General features: G+C 34.2%; 1 long non-coding RNA gene across 1 annotated transcript; it reads right to left on the minus strand.

Annotated features, from left to right (window-relative positions):
• Nucleotides 1–718: 718 nt before the first annotated feature.
• Nucleotides 719–18,366, minus strand: LOC139822958 (uncharacterized). Its single transcript, XR_011734653.1, has 4 exons — nucleotides 18,197–18,366; nucleotides 16,480–16,737; nucleotides 11,584–11,752; nucleotides 719–2,902 (listed from the first exon to the last, which is right to left on the minus strand). It is a non-coding gene; the product is annotated as an uncharacterized lncRNA (long non-coding RNA).
• Between the last annotated feature and the right edge of the window lie 2,608 nt (nucleotides 18,367–20,974).

Here is a 20,974-nt window from a genome sequence, read left to right on the forward strand (position 1 = left end):
TTCGACAATCGTCGGCAGCAAAAAGTCCGACAATCATCGACAGCAAAAGTACGGCAACCCGCTGAAAACGAAATCTGACAACCGTTAGCAGCCACAGTCCGGCAACCCGCCAGAAACGAAATCTGACAACTGTCAGCAGCAATAGTCCGGCAACCCGCCGGTAACAAAGTCCGACAACCCGTTGACAACAAAGTTCAAAGATCGTCGGCAGCAAAAGTCCGGCAACCCGCCGGTAACAAAGTCCGACAACCTATTGACAACAAAGTTCAAAGATCGTCGGCAGCAAAAGTCCGACAACCCGCAGGTAACAAAACCTATGCCAACAACCATCGGCAGCAAAATCCGGCAACTCACCGATAACAAAGTTGGACAATCGTCGGCAGCAAAAAGTCCGACAATCGTCGACAGCAAAAGTACGGCAACCCGCCGGAAACGAAATCTAACAACCGTCGGAATCAGAAATTTCAATCATTTGAATATTCAATCATTTGAACAACTGTTTGAATATTTCTGACGGCATACGTGATACGTGATTAACAGCTCACCGCTTAAAACCGATGGCATTTTTTACGGTGTGGTAGAGGTTAAAGGTGCGCGTCAAAAAATTAAATTTTTAACGGTATCAGATACCTCGATGGAATATGACGTTTTACTTGATAGGGATTTTTTAAATTGCCCGTCATTGCTCTCATCATTCTTGGAAAAAATTTTAAAATCATAGGAGGAAGAACTATAATTCTGCTGTTGCAGCAAAATCATTGCTATTACATATTCGTAGTCTGATTCTGTACCCCGTAAAGGGCAGAATAACCATTACTACTACTACTATCTAGCTTATGCATTTTGAATTTCGCTCCGCGACGAGGTGAGTCATCTTAGACTCACCTGACGCGATTAATCCGCCAATATCCCATAGGCTCAACAACAAGATGATCCCTTATAGGATCATTGAGCTGATAAAGCTCTTGATAAAAAAATGGGAAGATTGGATGCAGATCCACGTAACCCTTATGGACGAAGATGCTAAACCTTCATCTCCCGATTTAATTGAATAAACGAGTCAGTTACTAAAATCCGACAATCGTCGGCAGCAAAAGTCCAGCAACCCGCCGGTAATAAAATTCGACAATCGTATCATGTTTACTTCTATTGCACGTTTTTTTTTCTATGTCCTGTTCATTTCTATTTCATGTTTCCAATAAAACTTGTCACTGAAATTGACTTGTTAATGAAATTCAGACCATTTGTGTTACTTGATCGTCATTTCGCAGAATTCTTGCCCTGCCCGTCTATCGTTAGATCGAGCTGCAATGGCTGGTCCCTAAATCAACTATCGCGGTTTTACTTTCGGTCTAGATTTCGCAAATTTTGGAAATTAGTGGACGCGAGTATCACGAGTCTAGCGCCCAATCATTCGTTTAGCGGCTGTCGAATGTCGAATAGTACGAGGGATCAGCTCGAGAGACCCGTTATCCTTAAAAATATCCCCGTTCTCCCTTTTGATCTCTGTCTTGCGCCTCGCGCGCGAAAGAAAAAAAGACGTAGCACTCCAAAGAATTTCATCCATTTTGGGCTGACTGTAGGACTGATCTTTAATTTGAAACCAAAAAGTATTTTTTTAAATTTAGTGTTTATATTCCTTTTATCACTTATCACTAGCGAATGCCTTTGGTAAACTGGGTTATACACTTAGCGAACGAACACCGAACGAACAGCGAACGCAAACGTTCGTTGTCATTATTCAACAGATATAATCAAAAATATCAAATTGTTACATGCAGAAAACACCAAATCTGGTCGAATTCTGATGCAACTAAAAAAAAGAACAAACAACCTAGGAACACAAACGTGAATGTCCGAACGTTCGCGTTCGCTGTTCGTTCGTTAAGTGTATATCCAGCTTTACAGAAGACAAGAGCCAACCGGGAAAATGCTTGTTATGTGTATTATTTTAATTGTTTTAAGGCTGTACCAACTGTTTGTCGTTCTTTCACGCAAGATTGAATAATCTCACGAAACATTTGACAGAAAATTACTTATAACATGAAGAAATTGTTTCAGTATTCTGTGACCATACATAATGTTTTATAGTATAGATATTTAGACAAAAATAAGATACTAACGTTCCGTGTAGATTTCAATGAGTCATCACGTGGAATTTTATGATCAAGCAAAACGTTTTAAGTTACCTTAGTTAGCCACACTTATTTTAATTCGCCACACTCCGGTCCGTGAGACCGCCCGACTTTATCGCATTGTCATTTTCATTATAATTATTATTTTTAAGCTTTTAATGTAAGAATTAGAAATACAGAGTCTAAATAAAATGTTTATGATAATATTTGATCCAGAAAATAATTTAAGTTTAAAGTACACCTGTTTAAAAAAAATGTGAAAACTAGTAAACCGAAAAAACGTTTAGCAGTCCACAGGACCGGAATGTGGCGAGTTAGGGTTAAATGTATTTTATTTCACTCTTATTGTACGTTCTTTTGATGAACACCTCGCAGTTCGTGTACGCATTACATGTGTCAATATATAATGACATGCAATGAATTATGTGCCTAAATGCGCAATAATGTAGCCAACGGAATTCGCTACTAATTTCCTTCATTTTTACACCTTATTATGTGTAAAAATAAATAATAATTTTTTTACAATATCTTGTTATTAACGCAATTATGCTTCTTACCGTACGTTGATCTTCCGTTTTCTCCGCAATTTAGAATAAATTTTGCTTCGTTCTCTTTATAAGATCTTACATTTTCTGCTCTATTTTCCCTAACAACAAGAGGTCAGTGTTCTCGAATTGTCTTCATTTACACATTCGTCGTGCTATCTTCATCATCTGTGCTGGTAATAAGGAACATGTAGAAACAGATGACAATAAATGGATTTAAATCTGAAACAAAAAGAAATGTAGATATATGTTAACAAGAATACAAAACCTGTTATTAACTTAACACTACTATATTTTAAGTTTCAATTAATATATACAATATTCGATTAATAAATATAGAGACTTTTGTACTTGACATGCTATAAATTATGTAAAAACTGTGTCCAGATTTGAGCTATGTGGCGTCCACTTATGACCTATGATATGCACATCAGTGTGTAGGTTTTAATAAGTGTGTTCCCAAAAAAAATAATTTTAGCTCCCCAGCTTGCATGCGCCAGGAGTTATGTAAAGCACCCAACAGTGCAAGCTCCATTTTTACAAGTGCAATAATATGTTTGAATTGAGTCCATTCCTTCGCCATTTATTTAAATTACCGGGAAAAAAATTATATATAACTATATATAAACATATAAAATTATGTATAATTATATATAAATATGTATTCTTTTATATAATTTAATATAATTATATTTAGATTCTTATATAAAATTATATAAAATTTTATATAATTTTATATAATTATATATAAGTATATATATTTATATATATTTATATATTATTATATATAAATATATATTAAAAATAAAAATATTATTTTCCGCTTGTTTGAAGCAAAGGCTATAATGAGGAGTAGGACCGGTATACAAGCATTAATCAATGTTACAAAAAATTTTTTTAACTTGTATCAAAATTTATTAAATTGACGTTTCGTACCATACTCGGACTTCATCAAAATTGTCAATTAAGCAAATAATTAATAAACTAACATATATCAGGGTCAAATCGCAATCAATCAAACATGGAGAAGTACCGCAATCACAAAGTCAAAAAACTTAAACATTATAGAACGCTTTCTTCACAAGTCAATCATGCTCCAGTTAAATTTCCGTTTTTATTATTATTGTCCCGTGGAGACCCATGTAAGTCTACAATTTCAAAAGGCACCATACGTTTCTGAACCAACTTAGTGGCAACTGAATAAATGTATTTAGATAAGATGATCGATATCATATCGACTCAATAAAATAAATTAAAGTTAAAACTGCGCGAGACTTACATAAGTGTTCAGAGATGACGGAAACAATGACAAGCAATAATTATAAGGCATTGGTATAACATGTCTGATCTGCGCGAAGAATCATCATCAACTGAGAGAGGAATGAACTTGACACGAGGACATCAAAGAATGTTTGCAATTACCTGACCGTGGAAAGTTCGTTTAAAACATCAAAATAAACTATTAAGGTTTATACTTTGAACTTTAAACCTTAATATCGTTTAAATGGTTATATTTATGAAAAAAACATAAGAGACCTTTTTTGTAGATCGTTAAATTTTCTACAAAAATATGTATTGATTATTTCATAATTTTTGATAGTTGATATGACGATAGTTGATACAACATTCATAAAAAGCAAAAACAAGTTTTATAAAATTTATCAAACTTTGACTTTGAATATCTTTTGAACGGTTAAATTCATGAAAAAATGATAAGAGATCTTTTTTGTAGAGCGGTAAATTTACTACAGAAAATCTATGTGGCTCAATGCTGTATTACTGTTTGTTAGATAGTTATAAAATTTTTTCTATTTTACTAAATAAAAAATAAAAAATCGCGATGAGCGACCTGTTAATATTAATATTAAGGGCTAAAATTTTAACAGGTATCTTATTTTACCTTCCTGTAAGTATATATGCTATTCGTGAAATGAAAAAAAAGTTGCTCCAAAATGACACACCCTAATAATTATATATAATTTTATCTGTCAAAGATATAGAAATAATCAGTTTTATCCTTTAAACTTCCCAGGAAAAAAAATTATATATTACTGTAGATAAACATATAAAATTATGTATAATTATATATAAATATGTATTCTTTTATATAATTTAATATAATTATATCTAGATTCTTATATAAAATTATATAAAATTATATAAAATTTTATATAATTATATATAAGTATATATATTTATATATATTTATATATATTTATATATAATAGTATATAAATATATAATTATATATCTATATATATATATAAGTCACGTCTGTCTGTCTGTCTGTACGTCTTCCCAAATCTCAAAGACGTGTATATGAAGTAAGGGTAGAATATGTCCCAGAGAGTGCCATAAAGTGTACACGTTTTCGTTAGCAATCTTTTTGGAAACCGGTTACGAAATTTTTTCAACTTTTCGGGAATTAATTGACCAAATCGTAAAGAATTGTATATGAAGTAGGGATAGAATTTCCCGGGAATTGCCATAAAATGTATAATTTTTTGTTACCGATCTTTTTGGAAACCGGTTCCAAAATTTTTTCAATTTTTCTGGAAATAATTGACCGAATCTCAAAGAGTTGTATATGCTGATTTTTTTTTTAAACCGCGAGTTTAATTTTTCATTAATGTACTGATTTTCTTGAAACGTTTCCAATTTTTGTTTAAAAAAATTTACGTGATTTTTTTAAAAATGTATATTAGAAGACGGTCAGGATGATCTATTGCTAAGAACAGCACTAAATTATGAAATGGAGGAAGCTGCAAAAGCCAAAAAAAATCTTTTTTTTATAATTTTCGGGAATTAAATCGTTCATAGGTCGATTAGTTTTAAATGAAATATGTTGTATGTAGGATTTGTTACCGATTTTCTGGAATCCGGTTTTTCTAATTTTTCGGGAAATAATTGACCGAATTTCAAAGAGTTTATGAAACAGGGGTAGAATTTTCCGGGGAGTGCTATAAAGTGTATAATTTTTTGTTACCGACCTTTTTGGAAGCCGATATCCAAAATTTTTTAAATTTTGAGGGAATTAACCAGTTACTTTTCAATTCGTGACTGTCGCGAGCGATTAAGACCGGTTTTTGGAAACCGGTTACGAAATTTTTCCAATTTCTCGGAAAATAACAAGTAGTTCGCGTCAGACAGACAGACATACAGACGTCAGGTACTTATATTACAAATAAGGGTAGAAAAAACTAAAAAATGTAATAGAATTAGAAAAATTGCTAATAGTAAAGTGGTTTACAATTTCTATTAAAATATATATATACGTGATTGCTTCAATTTCCGCAAACTTTAAGATATCAAGCTGAATTTTTTTATGGATAATTTTTTTAATTTTTATGGATAATTTTTTGTTACCAATTTTTAGAAACTGGTTTAGAAATTATTAAAATTTTGAGAAATAATAAGTATTAATTGACCGATTTTTTTGAAACCAGTTCCAAAATTTTTTAAATTTTTAGAAGATTAGTTTAATTTTTTATTAATGGATCGATTTTCTTGAAACCGGTGCCAAAATTTTTCTAATCTTTTGTTGATGATTTTGATGAAATTGGTACCAAAAGATTACTAATTTTATGGAGATGGCTACTATGGGATTGAAAATTGGGTTTTATGGGGTTCTATTGGTGCTCCTAATTAATGAGTGAGTTGGGGAGAGGGGAATAGATTTTGAGCCCGCGCGAAGCGCGGGTGAAAAATCTAGTATTAATATATTTTTATAGAAATGAATTAGAATTTTTCTAAATAAGTAAATCCTAAAATATATAAATTTATATAATTATATATAAAAACCTAAGATTTATGCATTATTTAAAAATGCCTGATTATGCTTGAAATTTTATTGAAATTATGAAAAATTATGCGGTCTAAAATGAGCTGAATTTTGGCTTGTATGATCTTGTTTCTTAGTATGTACTTTAAATACCATTATTGCTTTGAAACAAACCACTGTCTAGCAGTAGAGATGGAGTTTAATGAGTACACTGAGGGTCGAGGGAAATAAGAAATCAAAATACAGATCCATCTATAGAGGCAGTTTATTAAATAAAAAGAAATTAAATTTAAGTATGAAATATGCAAGGAACAGTTTTCTAACTTGAGTTATAATTGTTATAAAATTTAATTAATGAAGAATAAAGAACATAAAATAAACTAAAAGTATATCTTGAGATACAACACAAGCAATACCTAGTAACTTCCCTTATAGAAATTTAATACTGTAAGTGATTTTTTGGCTAGTAATTAATCACTTAAAAGCACTATTAAAAGCACTGTTAATAGTGCTTTTAATAGTGCTTTAAATGATTAATCACTAGCCAAAAAATCACTTACAGTATTAAATTTCTATAAGGGTTAACTAGAAAAATAAAGGTACAGAAGTGTTGACCAGAATTCACTAGATTCAAATTTGAATAATGTATATCGATTAACTGTGATTAAACTACCTCTATCAAGATAACCCCCTCTCCATCGCAAAAAAATCCGCACCTATTAAAAAATTTAGTGCTATTTATGTACTAATTTGTTGCTCTAGTCCGGATCTTTTTGCTCTAATCCGAGTCTTTTTGTTATTTAAATATTCTATAGACCGTGTCCTACCAGAATAGCAACATATGATTTTGTTGTTCGTCCCTAACTGCAAATAAACAAATTATTTATCTCCGCGTCGACCGTGATCTACGACTTCTATGGCTAAAAACTAAGTAAAAGAATTTGTTGCTCGGGTCTTGTTGTTATTTAAATATTTTATGAACCGTGCCCTACCAGAATATGCAACTTACGATTTTGTTGCTCGCTCCTAACTGCAAATAACAAATTATTTATTTTCTCGTCGATCGTTATCTAAAAACTGTAAAAACTGTAAAAACTGTAAAACCCGAGCAACAAATTCCTTTACTTAGTTTTTAGCCATAGAAGTCGTATATAGATCACGGTCGACGCGGAGATAAATAATTTGTTTATTTATTGCAGTTAGGGGCGAGCAACAAAATCATACGTTGCATATGCTGATAGGGCACGGCCCATAGAATATTTTAAGACTAAAAAGCGCCGAGCAACAAATTCTTTTACTTAATTTTTAACCATTGAAGTCGTAGATAACGGTCGAAGATGCAGTATTTATTAGTGGCATTGTTTTTACAGAACCTTATATTTCGAAAATTTGTTTACGCTATCTTAAAGCAACAAAAAAGCAACTAATTTTGGTGTATTGTTTTTTTGGATTTGTGCACTCTATATGTGTTTTTTAGCATGTGGTGGGGCTAGAATCTGTGTCAAGCTGCCCCCCCTCATGCGAAAAAAAATATATAGAGTGCTTAAATCAAAAAAACCTTTATACCAGAATTTGTTGCTATTTTGTTGCTTTAAGATAGCGTAAAAACATTTTGGAAATATAACGTTGTTTAAGATACCAGTATAGTGCTGTCTGTTAAGTATTCGGATATACGTATTTTCTAAAAAACATTATATTTCAAAAATATTTTCACACTATCTTGGAGCAACAAAAAAACAACAAATTTTGGTGTATTTGTTTTTTGGATTTAAGCGTACTCTATATGTGTTTTTTAATATGGGGGGGGGGGGCTAGCTTGACAACAAGCTGGCCCCCCCATTTCGATCGCCGTTTCCTGCTAAACGGCTTGAGCAACAAAATCCGGACTAGAGCAATAAATTAGCACATAAATAGTACTAAATTTTTTAATAGATGCGGATTTTTCTTGCAATGGAGAGGGGGCTAACTTGATAAAGGTGATTAAACTCGTGAAATTATGATACATTATGATGAAAATATGATTTTTTGGCAACATTATGCGAAATTATGTGGGAAAATGACATTATGCTGCAAAAGGTCTCAATTATGCGTTATTGTGCGCATAAATAATCGGGTTCTACTGGTGTCCCAACACAGAATAGTGAAAAGAGTTCGTTTCAATAGGTTTTTATAAATTATGCGATTATGCGCGAAGCATAAATCTTAGGTCCTTAATTATATATAATTATATCTATATAATTTTATCTGTCAAAAATATAGAAATAATAATAATGTACGCATGCAAATTATATAAGAATCCATGTAGATTATATATGATTATATATAATCATATGTAAACTTTAAATTCGGATTATATCCAATAAATGGCATTCAATAGGATTCGTTTCTCGTATTTAAAATTTGACGAATAGTGATATAAAAACGGTATCAAGAGACACGGCACTGTCTCACGTCAAGCAGTGCCAAGTTATAATATATGAAATAAATTATTTTACTTTTTATTTACTCATTATATATGATTATATAAAATTATATATAATTTTATTTATTTTATTTAATATATAATCCTTTGAAAGTAAACCTTAATATAAAGTTATATATAATTATATAAAATTATATAAAAATTTGTAGAATTATATATTTTTATATACGTATAATCAGATAAAATTATATCGTGCCAATTTTGAGATATAATTATATATAATTATATATGATCATTTATATATAATTATATATGATTATATATAATTTTTTTCCCGGGTTAATATCTATATTTTACTCGTATAATGTTCATATTAAGCATATTAATTTCTATTAGTATTCTATCTGTATTCTATTGTTACGTCCTGTGAACTCTGATTTCTTTTTTCGCGGAAACCTAACAAAATTATCTTTCAGATAAGAAACAAAAATAAACCGTGGACAAACGATTATCCATCGTACTATGATACTGGCATGTCTGGTTTTTCGATTGTTTAGTTCATATAAATGTGAAAAATCGTGAGAAGTCATGAGAAACTTTCCAGAAAGCAAAATTCAAACAGACAAATTAAACAGGACAAAGTTCATCTATTTGTCAGATCTGCGACACAATAAGTTCGGCACCGCCGTACGCCAAAGAAAATCCTTGATAATAAATCGGTCCAGATTGGCAACAGAAATATTATCTGGATAATATTGTCCCATTAATACAACGGAGTCCATGACGCGTGGTGTAAGGTCAAATTTTCTGTAATATCTGTTAATAAACACAGAGGAACGGAAAATTTCTATTTGTGCCGAATTGTGTAGACACCTCTGTTATCTTGGAAACGTGGGATTCCGACTCGAGCTGAAAATCCACGTTTATTAGCAGCTAATAAAAATAAACGCGATAAGTCACTGGAAGGAACAATAGCTCGCTCTTTTAAAAACAGGATGGTAAAGACTCAACGTCAAACTCGCTATAGGCAACCGTAAAATCGGAATCTGCGTAAAAAAACGACGACGATTTTACGTTTAACTTGCCTTAATAAGCGGAAAACCAAAATCATACGATAGGCGGTGCTATTTCCACGTCGAGCTCACCAATGAATAATCACAAAACTACACTGTTGGAAAATTTTTGTAGTTTTGTTAAAAAAGGTCCTTGTTAAAAACTTTGTGTAAAATAATCAACACATACATGTGTAGATTTAACATATGCCTGCTATGTTAATTAAACTTAACAAATTTAAAATGTAAAATTATTAAAATAATTTAAAAAATATGTTAAAGTAAAACGATTTGAACGTATTTATTAAATGTGTTAAAACAGAAATAGGATGTTGATTTTACTCTATAACAGAAGTGGGAATAAAAATTTACAGAAAAAGAGTGTTGATTTTATCTTACAATCTTAACTTCAACATAAAAGTTATGTTAATTGTACACATAATTAACCACAAATTACAATCAAAATTACATTTCCTTTCTGTTGAAATATTTTAACATATAATATCGGTGTTACCATTTAACACATCCATATTATGTTAAATTAACACAAAAATTTGAGTGGACCATTTGGGACATGTGATTTATGTTATATTTAACACAAATTTTCCAACAGTGTATAATCTACATCATATGTGTAGGAAAAATCCGACCAATCCAAAACTTTAGAACCGAGAACCTGACACATCCCACGATGAAATCCACTCCTATAAGTTCCTTATATAAGTTTCCTTATATAAACAACGCATGACATCTCAAGACTGTCATCATTATTGCCATTATTATACTTTAGTTTGTATACTTTTAGAAAAGTACAATAAAATAAAATACAAAAAGTGTGCCATCTTACTCCAGCCTCCTCTATGTCTACAAAATATGATTTCACGTATTTCAATAGTATATTGTGCACCAAGGAGAGAAAGCAGGGTTTTTCAGACTCATGTGATTTGTCGAGTCTGAAAAAGCTTTCGACCCGAGGTGCACACGATATTTTTTACAACACTTTTACGGAAAGTTCGACTTCCATGCCTAGAGAGGGGCGAGTGGCAAATTTCACGCCAGGGGTTTACTTTCCTCCCTAGGGATACTTTCCACCCAGCATAGAGCGGGCGGAAGGTATCAATTTTCTTCCTTAAGGAAGAAACTGGTTACTTTCCGCCCGCTATACCGCCGTGGCGTGAAATTCATCGTGGGCTTCAAATAATCCTATTATTATTTTACTATTTATCATCATACTATTTATCGGTACTATATTATACGTCACCAGAATACATCACGGACATTAATATTGATTATATTTATCTTGCATTATACAATAGTAACTATTTATTTCTGTGTATAGAGTATCTAAATCACGATATGGATATTTGGACATTAAACTAAAAATTTCTTAATCTAATGACTGAAACGCAGAAGTTCTAATTTTACTGTGCTAATAATAAGGTAAAAAAAAATTTTGTTAACATTGAGCAACACAATTATTAGCTGCGTAACGCATTTCAGCACCACCTAACTAGAGATTCATCGCAAAATCAAATTCCACTATGTAAGAAATGCTTAGTTAAAACATAGACTCTGTCACAACAAAAAATAATAAAATTTTCCTGCTCAAAATGAATTTTATAAAGAGCAAATAACGTATTAAAATTACCTGTTTGAAGGGTATCTTTGTTCGGGAACTTTATCACTCCAAGTGCGAGTGGACTCATGCTGCTCCACCACAGTGAGTTGCTTTTTCAAGAGGTATTCGATGATGTATCCCATTGTCATATCTTCTGGCGACCTTCTTTCTGTCGCCGACAGTGATGAACTTATCGCCACTGAAACAGACGCAAACATGTCTAGGAGCTATATTACAAATAAAACACGTGATCACAGCTGTTGCGCGCAAAACAATTACTTATAGGTGTCGAGTCCTTCTCGAAAAGCGCAATAATCGGACGTTGAAGTCTAACCGAAAGTAGAATATAAACATGATTAACCACACACACATTGACGCGGGAACGGGCGTTTGATTTTTTTTGTTTACATAAATGGTCATCTAGAGTAATTTTTAATATTTAATATCATTATAATATTCAATATTTAAATAGAATGCCTATTAGCATCAAAATTAAATCGATTATCAATTTAAATTAATAAGGAAAAAATTGAGCTGGTTGAAGTTTGGAACGTTCCTGGAGCTTTTTTTTAAAACCGATTTGTTCCAATTTCCCCTTTCGCACAGAGTTAGTTCTAAGCGTCAGACAAACAACAAAAAATAGTAGGAGCGAATACACGCGTCGGAAAGCACCCTTACACACGATAAACTACCCTTCAGACCACTGAAAAAATTCTTGCATCTCTAAAACCGATTTGTTCCACTTCCCCTTTCGCACAGAGTTAGTTCTAAGGGTCAGACAAACAACAAAAAATAGTAGGAGCAAATACACGCGTCGGAAGGCACCCTTACACACGATAAACTACCCTTCAGACGACTAAAAAAATTCTTGCGTCTCTAAAACCGATTTGTTCCATTTCTCCTTTGGCACAGAGCAACTTCTAAATGCCACACACAAATTACATAAGAGACCGAACCGATACACCTTGCGAAAGACACCCTTATACTAAAAAAACCTACCTCCGGACCACTTTAAATATTCTGGCTACGCCGAAAATGATTTGTTCCATTTCTCCTTTGGCACAGAGCAACTTCTAAGTGCCACACACAAAGTACATAAGAGACCGAACCGATACACTTTGCGGAAGACACCCTTATGCTAAAAAAACTTACCCCCAGACTACTTTAAATATTCTGGTTACGTCGAAAATGATTTGTTCCATTTCTCCTTTGGCACAGAGCAACTTCTAAGTGCCACACACAAAGTACATAAGAGACCGAACCGATACACCCTGCGGAAGACACCCTTATGCTCAAAAAACTTACCCCCGGACCACTTTAAATATTCTGGCTACGTCGAAAATGATTTGTTCCATTTCTCCTTTGGCACAGAGCAACTTCTAAGTGCCACACACAAAGTACATAAGATACTGAACCGATACACCCTGCGGAAGACACCCTTATGCTCAAAAAACTTACCCCCGGACCACTTTAAATATTCTGGCTACGTCGAAAATGATTTTTTCATTTCTCCTTTGGCACAGAGCAACTTCTAAGTGCCACACACAAAGTACATAAGATACTGAACCGATACACCCTGCGGAAGACACCCTTATGCTCAAAAAACTTACCCCCGGACCACTTTAAATATTCTGGCTACGTCGAAAATGATTTTTTCATTTCTCCTTTGGCACAGAGCAACTTCTAAGTGCCACACACAAATTACATAAAAGACCGAACCGATACACTTTGCGGAAGACACCCTTATACTCAAGAGACCTCCCCCCGGATCACTTTAAATATTCTGGCTACGCCGAAAATGATTTGTTCCATTTCTCCTTTGGCACAGAGCAACTTCTAAGTGCCACATACAAAGTACATAAAAGACCGAACCGATACACTCTGCGGAAGACACCCTTATGCTCAAGAGACCTCCCCCCGGATCACTTTAAATATTCTGGCTACGTCGAAAATGATTTGTTCCATTTCTCCTTTGGCACAGAGCAACTTCTAAGTGCCACACACAAAGTACATAAGAGACTGAACCGATACACCCTGCGGAAGACACCCTTATGCTCAAAAAACTTACCCCCGGACCACTTTAAATATTCTGGCTACGTCGAAAATGATTTGTTCCATTTCTCCTTTGGCACAGAGCAACTTCTACGTGCCACACACAAAGTACATAAAAGACCGAACCGATACACTCTGCGGAAGACACCCTTATGCTCAAGAGACCTCCCCCCGGATCACTTTAAATATTCTGGCTACGCCGAAAATGATTTGTTCCATTTCTCCTCTGACACAGAGCAACTTTTAAGTGCCACACACAAAGTACATAAAAGACCGAACCGATACACTCTGCGGAAGACACCCTCTGCTCAAAAAACCTACCCCCGGAACACTTTAAATATTCTGGCTACGCCGAAAATGATTTGTTCCATTTCTCCTTTGGCACAGAACAACTTCTAAGTGCCACACACAAATTACATAAGAGACCGAACCGATACACTTTGCGGAAGACACCCTTATACTCAAGAGACCTCCCCCCGGATCACTTTAAATATTCTGGCTACGTCGAAAATGATTTGTTCCATTTCTCCTTTGACACAGAGCAACTTCTAAGTGCCACACACAAAGTACATAAAAGACCGAACCGATACACTCTGCGGAAGACACCCTTCTGCTCAAAAAACCTACCCCCGGACCACTTTAAATATTCTGGCTACGTCGAAAATGATTTGTTCCATTTCTCCTTTGGCACAGAGCAACTTCTAAGTGCCACACACAAATTACATAAGAGATCGAGCCGATACACTTTGCGGAAGACACCCTTATACTCAAGAAACCTGCCTTCGAGCAAGTTGCCGGTAATTCTTGAATATTTATATTTTAAATATATATATATATATATATATATATATATATAATATATATATATATATATATATATATATATATATATATATATATATATATATATATTTATATTTAATATTTATATTTTTTTAGTGGTCTGAAGGGTAGTTTATCGTGTGTAAGGGTGCCTTCCGACGCGTGTATTCGCTCCTACTATTTTTTGTTGTTTGTCTGACGCTTAGAACTAACTCTGTGCGAAAGGGGAAGTGGAACAAATCGGTTTTAGAGACGCAAGAATTTTTTTAGTGGTCTGAAGGGTAGTTTATCGTGTGTAAGGGTGCCTTCCGACGCGTGTATTCGCTCCTACTATTTTTTGTTGTTTGTCTGACGCTTAGAACTAACTCTGTGCGAAAGGGGAAGTGGAACAAATCGGTTTTAGAGACGCAAGAATTTTTTTAGTGGTCTGAAGGGTAGTTTATCGTGTGTAAGGGTGCCTTCCGACGCGTGTATTCGCTCCTACTATTTTTTGTTGTTTGTCTGACGCTTAGAACTAACTCTGTGCGAAAGGGGAAGTGGAACAAATCGGTTTTAGAGATGCAAGAATTTTTTCAGTGGTCTGAAGGGTAGTTTATCGTGTGTAATGGTGCTTTCCGACGCGTGTATTCGCTCCTACTATTTTTTGTTGTTTGTCTGACGCTTAGAACTAACTCTGTGCGAAAGGGGAAATGGAACAAATCGGTTTTAAAAAATCGCTCCAGGAACGTTCCAAACTTCAACCAGTTTTAAAGCGATAAAGCAACAATCTGACAAATAATCGGCGCGTAAAAAAATTGTTATTTTACAAAATGGTGCGATGCCTTGACCGCATCTAAATACTCCCGCGGTGTACCGGTTGTTGCACCGACATGCAGGTCAGCATGACGGGTTGCCCATTCGTGCAGGCGCGCATGGTCATTCACAGCTACATTGGCTTCGGCACATTATAATCACTCACATATAATGCGCCAAAGCCTATGCAACTATGAACGACCATGCGCGCCTGCACGAATGAGCAACTGACTCGTATGTCGCTGCAATACCCACACGGTTTGACCTGAGACAAAATACAAAAGATTTTCATTAGCTACATGCCAAAAACTAGAAAAATATGTAGGATTTTTGCGATACCTTAAAAACTTTTTTTGCAATTAACATATTTTTACACAAAAAATTTTAGAGAAAAAATGACTTTTTTCAAATGTTTACCATTTTTGCAAAACTCAATATTTTTAAAAAATCCTATGTACTTCTCTAGTTTTTGGCGTGCAGTTAATAAAAATCTTTTGTATTTTGTCTCAGGTCAAACCGTGTGGCAGAATTCATCGCAAGAGCATCTATTTAAAGCAGAGGCTCGGCACCGATGTGGCCAAGACACCGCCATTTTATAAAATAAAAAAAATTTTAATATTTTTTTTACATTTTAAGATTCATAATAATAAAGCTCTTATAATAGGTTTTTGATTGAATAAATTATTTCCCTGAAATAAATTGCCAAAGTTAGGTATCATTTTTAGATCTCAGAGGTGGTGTTCCCTTTTAAATCTATTCACTTTTTTAATTTTTACTTTGTTTCGAGATACATAATCGACCTCCAGTAAAAATGTAAAAATATAAAATCGGATCCAATATCGAAGAAACTTTTATTACTGTTTAACAAAAAAGTCTAATATAAATAAAAATTAAAAATATACATATTTTTTTATGGATCCCATCATAGCAGCGTTTGGCATGCAATTTGATTCGAATTTCAATGATCACAAAATAAACTTAAAAACGTATATTTTTGGGGTCACTCTTTATACACCTTAATAAAAGTAATATTTCTCATTTCGGATCTGAAACTCCGTTATTATTACGACACCACCACCATTCAATTTTCCAGTTGTTTGCTCTCAACGGTTGAAGACATATCACGATTATATTCAAATAAAAAATATTTCTTTTTTCAAGATCTATTCAACGATACGATATATGGAACACATACTATGCAACAAAAAGTTAAGACAGCAGAGCGGTGGTCATGGAATCCAGTAAGGAGTAATAACTCACCTGCCGAAGCAACTATATAGTCCTGAAAATGGCGCTGAAGCGTAGAGCCTATATTCTGCTGCCAGCGGCGACTGGAAGTACTGGAACAGCCGTGCGTATTGCCGTTGTACGTCTACGTGCCGCCATGAAGCCCTGACAAGTAGGAGAGTCGCGACGGTGTGCGCAGAAGGGTCTGGGCGCGAGTCTACCTAGAGCCCCGCTATCGATCTTTCCCGGGAGTAATGGGAATTTCAGTTGCCATGGCGTTTCCCCATATGCCTGAGAACAATCACCGAGGGTGGAGGGGGGGATTAGTGAGTATAGGGATGCACCCCGATGAAGAGAGAAACAGCGGAATGGAACAGTAATGAAAAAGAGATGTGGTGGGAGGCTAGCCAATCAGAGTAATTCTGTTTCAATTCCGTTCCGCTGTTTCTTTCTCCATCGACGGGACACACCCTAAATCTCACATACCCCTGTTACCACGGGATAAGGGAATTCATGCAAGGTTTTCCACCCTCCCTCTTCTTTAACAAAAAAAGGGTATGGATTCTCAATCAATAAAAAAAATATTATATGTAACATAAACTTCGTTTTTTTCGACACTGGGGTGTAAAAAATCACCCTTGGGAATCGATCACGCATCTTGAAAAAAAGTGAAAATTACAAAAGTGAACAGATTTACTAGATTTCGACATGAAATCATAGATACTCTAATGAATTTCCTCACTTTTGTTTTTGGGCTACCGCCTCTCTCCCGCAAGCAGGGATGGGTAGGGGTGAACCTCATTTTGTTTAGAGAGTTGAAAACCCGAACCGTATAATGATAGACCTCATTTCGCCCTGTAAGTAGAGATGGGATGGGGCAAAGTGGACCTAGCTTTGCGTGGAAAATATAATGCTATCCAGAAAATCATTTACGCAAAGTGAGGTCCATTTTTGCCCTATCCCATCTCTGCTTATAGGGCGAAACAAGGTCTATCATTATACGTTTCAGGTTTTCAACTTTTTACGCGAACTGAGATCTACCCCCACTCACCATTGCCTGCGGGAAAGAGATGGCCCCTTTCCCGCCTACATATGTACTATCTATATCTTAAGAACATATATATAACTGGAAGATGATTTGTCTCATTTTCATGACGATATCTTAAAAAATACAAGCGACTCTCAAATTTGTCAACAGTTTTGGATTCAGGGGGCAAGAATACATAAAATTTACCTTCTCTCAATTGATTTCTCGTATAGACCCTAATTGTGGAGTTTTACCAAATATAAAATCCGGATCCAGTATTAAAAAAACTTTTGTTACTTTTTAACAAAAAAGTCAAATATAAAAAAAAAATAAAAAATTTTATATTTTTTTGTCCCATTATAGCATCGTTTGGAATACAATTTGATTCAAATTTCAAGAGCCACAAAATAGGCTAAAAACCGTATGTTTCTGGAGTGACTCATTCTAAAGCTTAATAAAAGTAATATTTCTCGTTTCGTATATAAAACTCCGTTATTATTACGACACCGTCATCACCATTTAATTTTTCAGTTGTTTCTTCTCAACGGTTGGAGATATCGCGATTATGTTTAAATACAATAAAAAATGTTTCTTTTTTCAAGATTTATCCTGCAACGATACGATATATGGGACATTATGCAACAAAGGGTGAAAACTGCAGCAGGGCGGTAGCCATGGAATCCGGTAAGAGTATGTTGTTAAAGAGTAAGTTGTTAAACTTACCTGCCGAAGCAACTAGTCCTGAATACGTCGCTGAAGCGTAGAGCCTATACTCTGCTGTCAGCGGCAAGTAGAACGACCGTACGCTTTGCTGTTGTACGCCTATGTGCCGCCACGAAGCCCTGACAAGTAGGAGAGTCACGGCGGTGTGCGCAAAAGGGTCTAAGCGCGAGCCAGCTGCCTGGAGCCGCTATCGATCTTTCCCGGGAATAATAGAAATGTCAGTTGCCATGGCGAAACCCCCCATATGCCTGAGAAAGACCACCGAAGGGTGGGGGAGAGATTAGTGAGTATAAGGATGCATCCCGAAGGAGAGAGAAATAGGGGAACGGAACAGTATAATTGAAAAGAGATATGGTGGGAGGCTAACCAATCAAAGTAATTCCATTTCAGTTCTGTTCCGCTGTTTCTTTCTCCATCGAAACCCTAAATCTCACCCCTGTCCTGTCACCACAAAACAGGGGAACTTATGCAAAGTCCACTCCTCCCTTTCTTAACAAAAAAAGCGTATGAATTCTCAATCAATAAAAAAAATTATTGTAATATAAACTTCGTTTTCTCGACACTGGGATGTAAAAATCACCCTTGGAAATCGATCATGTATCTTAAAATAAGGTGAAAATTACAAAAGTGAACAGATTTACCAGATTTTGACATGAAATACTTCTATAAATACTATTCATAGATACTCTATTCTAATGAATTTCCTCACTTTTGTAATTTTTATCTCTTTGAGATAAAGATACATGATCAACCCCCAGATGCCCGTCCCCGAATTATACTTGAATATGACAAAGAAAAACTTTTCTATAATATTATTTGGTTACGAGGTCCTGAAAAGCTATTACGAAGGAATCTACGAGCTCGATCAAAACATTAGCGTGATTTCGATCTGTGTGGTTAAATTATTACAAGGCATTTTCAGCTTACCATTGCTCTGTGCGAAGTATCCCCAACTCTTCTGTACTTCGTCTAGTTCTTGGTCGTCAATTGACCCGTGGAAGATTAGGTGCCACAAATTAAGAAGAAGAAGAAGAAGCCTGTTCTGTAACTCTCTACGTAATGTCTCTCATTACATAGAGACGATTATTACGATTATTATCAACAAATACTTGAATTGCATTCCGTCTCACAAGAGAGTGTCTTCGATTTTCGTTCGTCACGTTCAGAATCCTTCCCAAACACAATATATTGTTTAAATAAACGATAAATATATGACGAGCGTCACGTAGCAAAGCCGGCACAATAACGAACTACATGACGACTGACGACTTATTCAACGTAGCGGAAATAATTCAGTTGCCATTTTGTAACATTCGAGGCTAACGGATCTAAGAGCCAATCAAATGGAGCAGAGCTATCGAACGTATTTAACATAGGAAATCGTTGAGCTTTTGTATAATGTGTGAGACTAACTTGAATTTAAAAGAAAAAACCAATTGCGTTCCGATGTTTAATGGTTGCACTTAATTGTTGCTAAAAATGTGGCTATTGAATTTTATCTCTTAAATCTTGGGAACGCGAACGGAAGCAGTAGTACCAGAGCCCTCGAGTGGTCGCGTCTGATACTGTATGTATTGATTGATGTTTGTTGCTATCTAATGATGACTATGAAGAGTGAAGAGATTATTTTTTTTTAAGAGACTACATACATCTAGGACAAGGAAAAGTAGATTAATTTTTGACCATTTTTTAGTAAAAAATTTGTTTAATTGAAAAACCGTTATGTATACATCTCAATCTATATATTTTATCTATTATTTTATCTATTATTGATTCTGTAAGTTTTAATTAAAAATTAATAAAAATAAGGATGTGATAGCCATTTCCGAAGAAATTTTTTCTAAAACAGCTTCCGCTGTAACCAGAAAATCTTCGTTAGTTAAAATTTTACCTGATAAAAATTTTTTTCTCAAAAAGATTTAAAAAACTAGTCCGTGACAAAGCCGATTTTAATAATATTAATTGATTTTTCACAAAATGACGGCCATCTAAATATAGATGTGATTTTTTACTAAACACAGAAGATTCTTATAGCTGACGTTAAAAAAAATCTATAATTATCGATATTTCTGTAGGTAACTCGCAAAGATATAATATTGCGAACCTTTCAATATTGCCGACATTAAAATTACCCAACGGTTATCATACAAAGGAGATTGTATTTACATATCTCTCTCGTGCGTGCGTGCATGCGTGTGTGTATGTAAAGTTTTCAATACCTTTATACATAATAACATTCTAAATAAATTAATATTGTTATATATTAACTTCATACATTCATACCAAAATTTACTTACATAATTTGGTTTCAAGCGGGGTTCCATCTTTCCAATTGCTATTCTATTTTCTATTTCTTTGTTCTATGCTATTACTTGTATTCGATGTCGGCTATTGTTATGCAACATATTAACAATCTATAATTTTGAACTTGGGCAACACATTTTTTGGCCCTACTATTTCATTTACATAATCAATCAATTCATTGAAAAATGTATTAAAATGTATTATACATAGGATAACTCAGGGAAATGTGCCACACTTAAGAAAAATTTGATTTTTTCCTATTTCTCTTTCTTTTTGAAGTATCTTTGCATACTGGTCTTCTTTTTCCTTCTTTTATCTGTTATTTATATATGGTTTTAATGAAATATTTTGATTGTTTACTATTAAAAAGAAAAAATACAAAAATGTTGCAAAGTGGTATATTACCCACCCATGTAGGTAATATGCCACATATATAAACATGTATTATAGTAATTTAACTTTAAAAGTTATTTT

Source organism: Temnothorax longispinosus, chromosome 12, assembly GCF_030848805.1.
Source record: "Temnothorax longispinosus isolate EJ_2023e chromosome 12, Tlon_JGU_v1, whole genome shotgun sequence".
Lineage (NCBI taxonomy): Eukaryota > Metazoa > Arthropoda > Insecta > Hymenoptera > Formicidae > Temnothorax > Temnothorax longispinosus.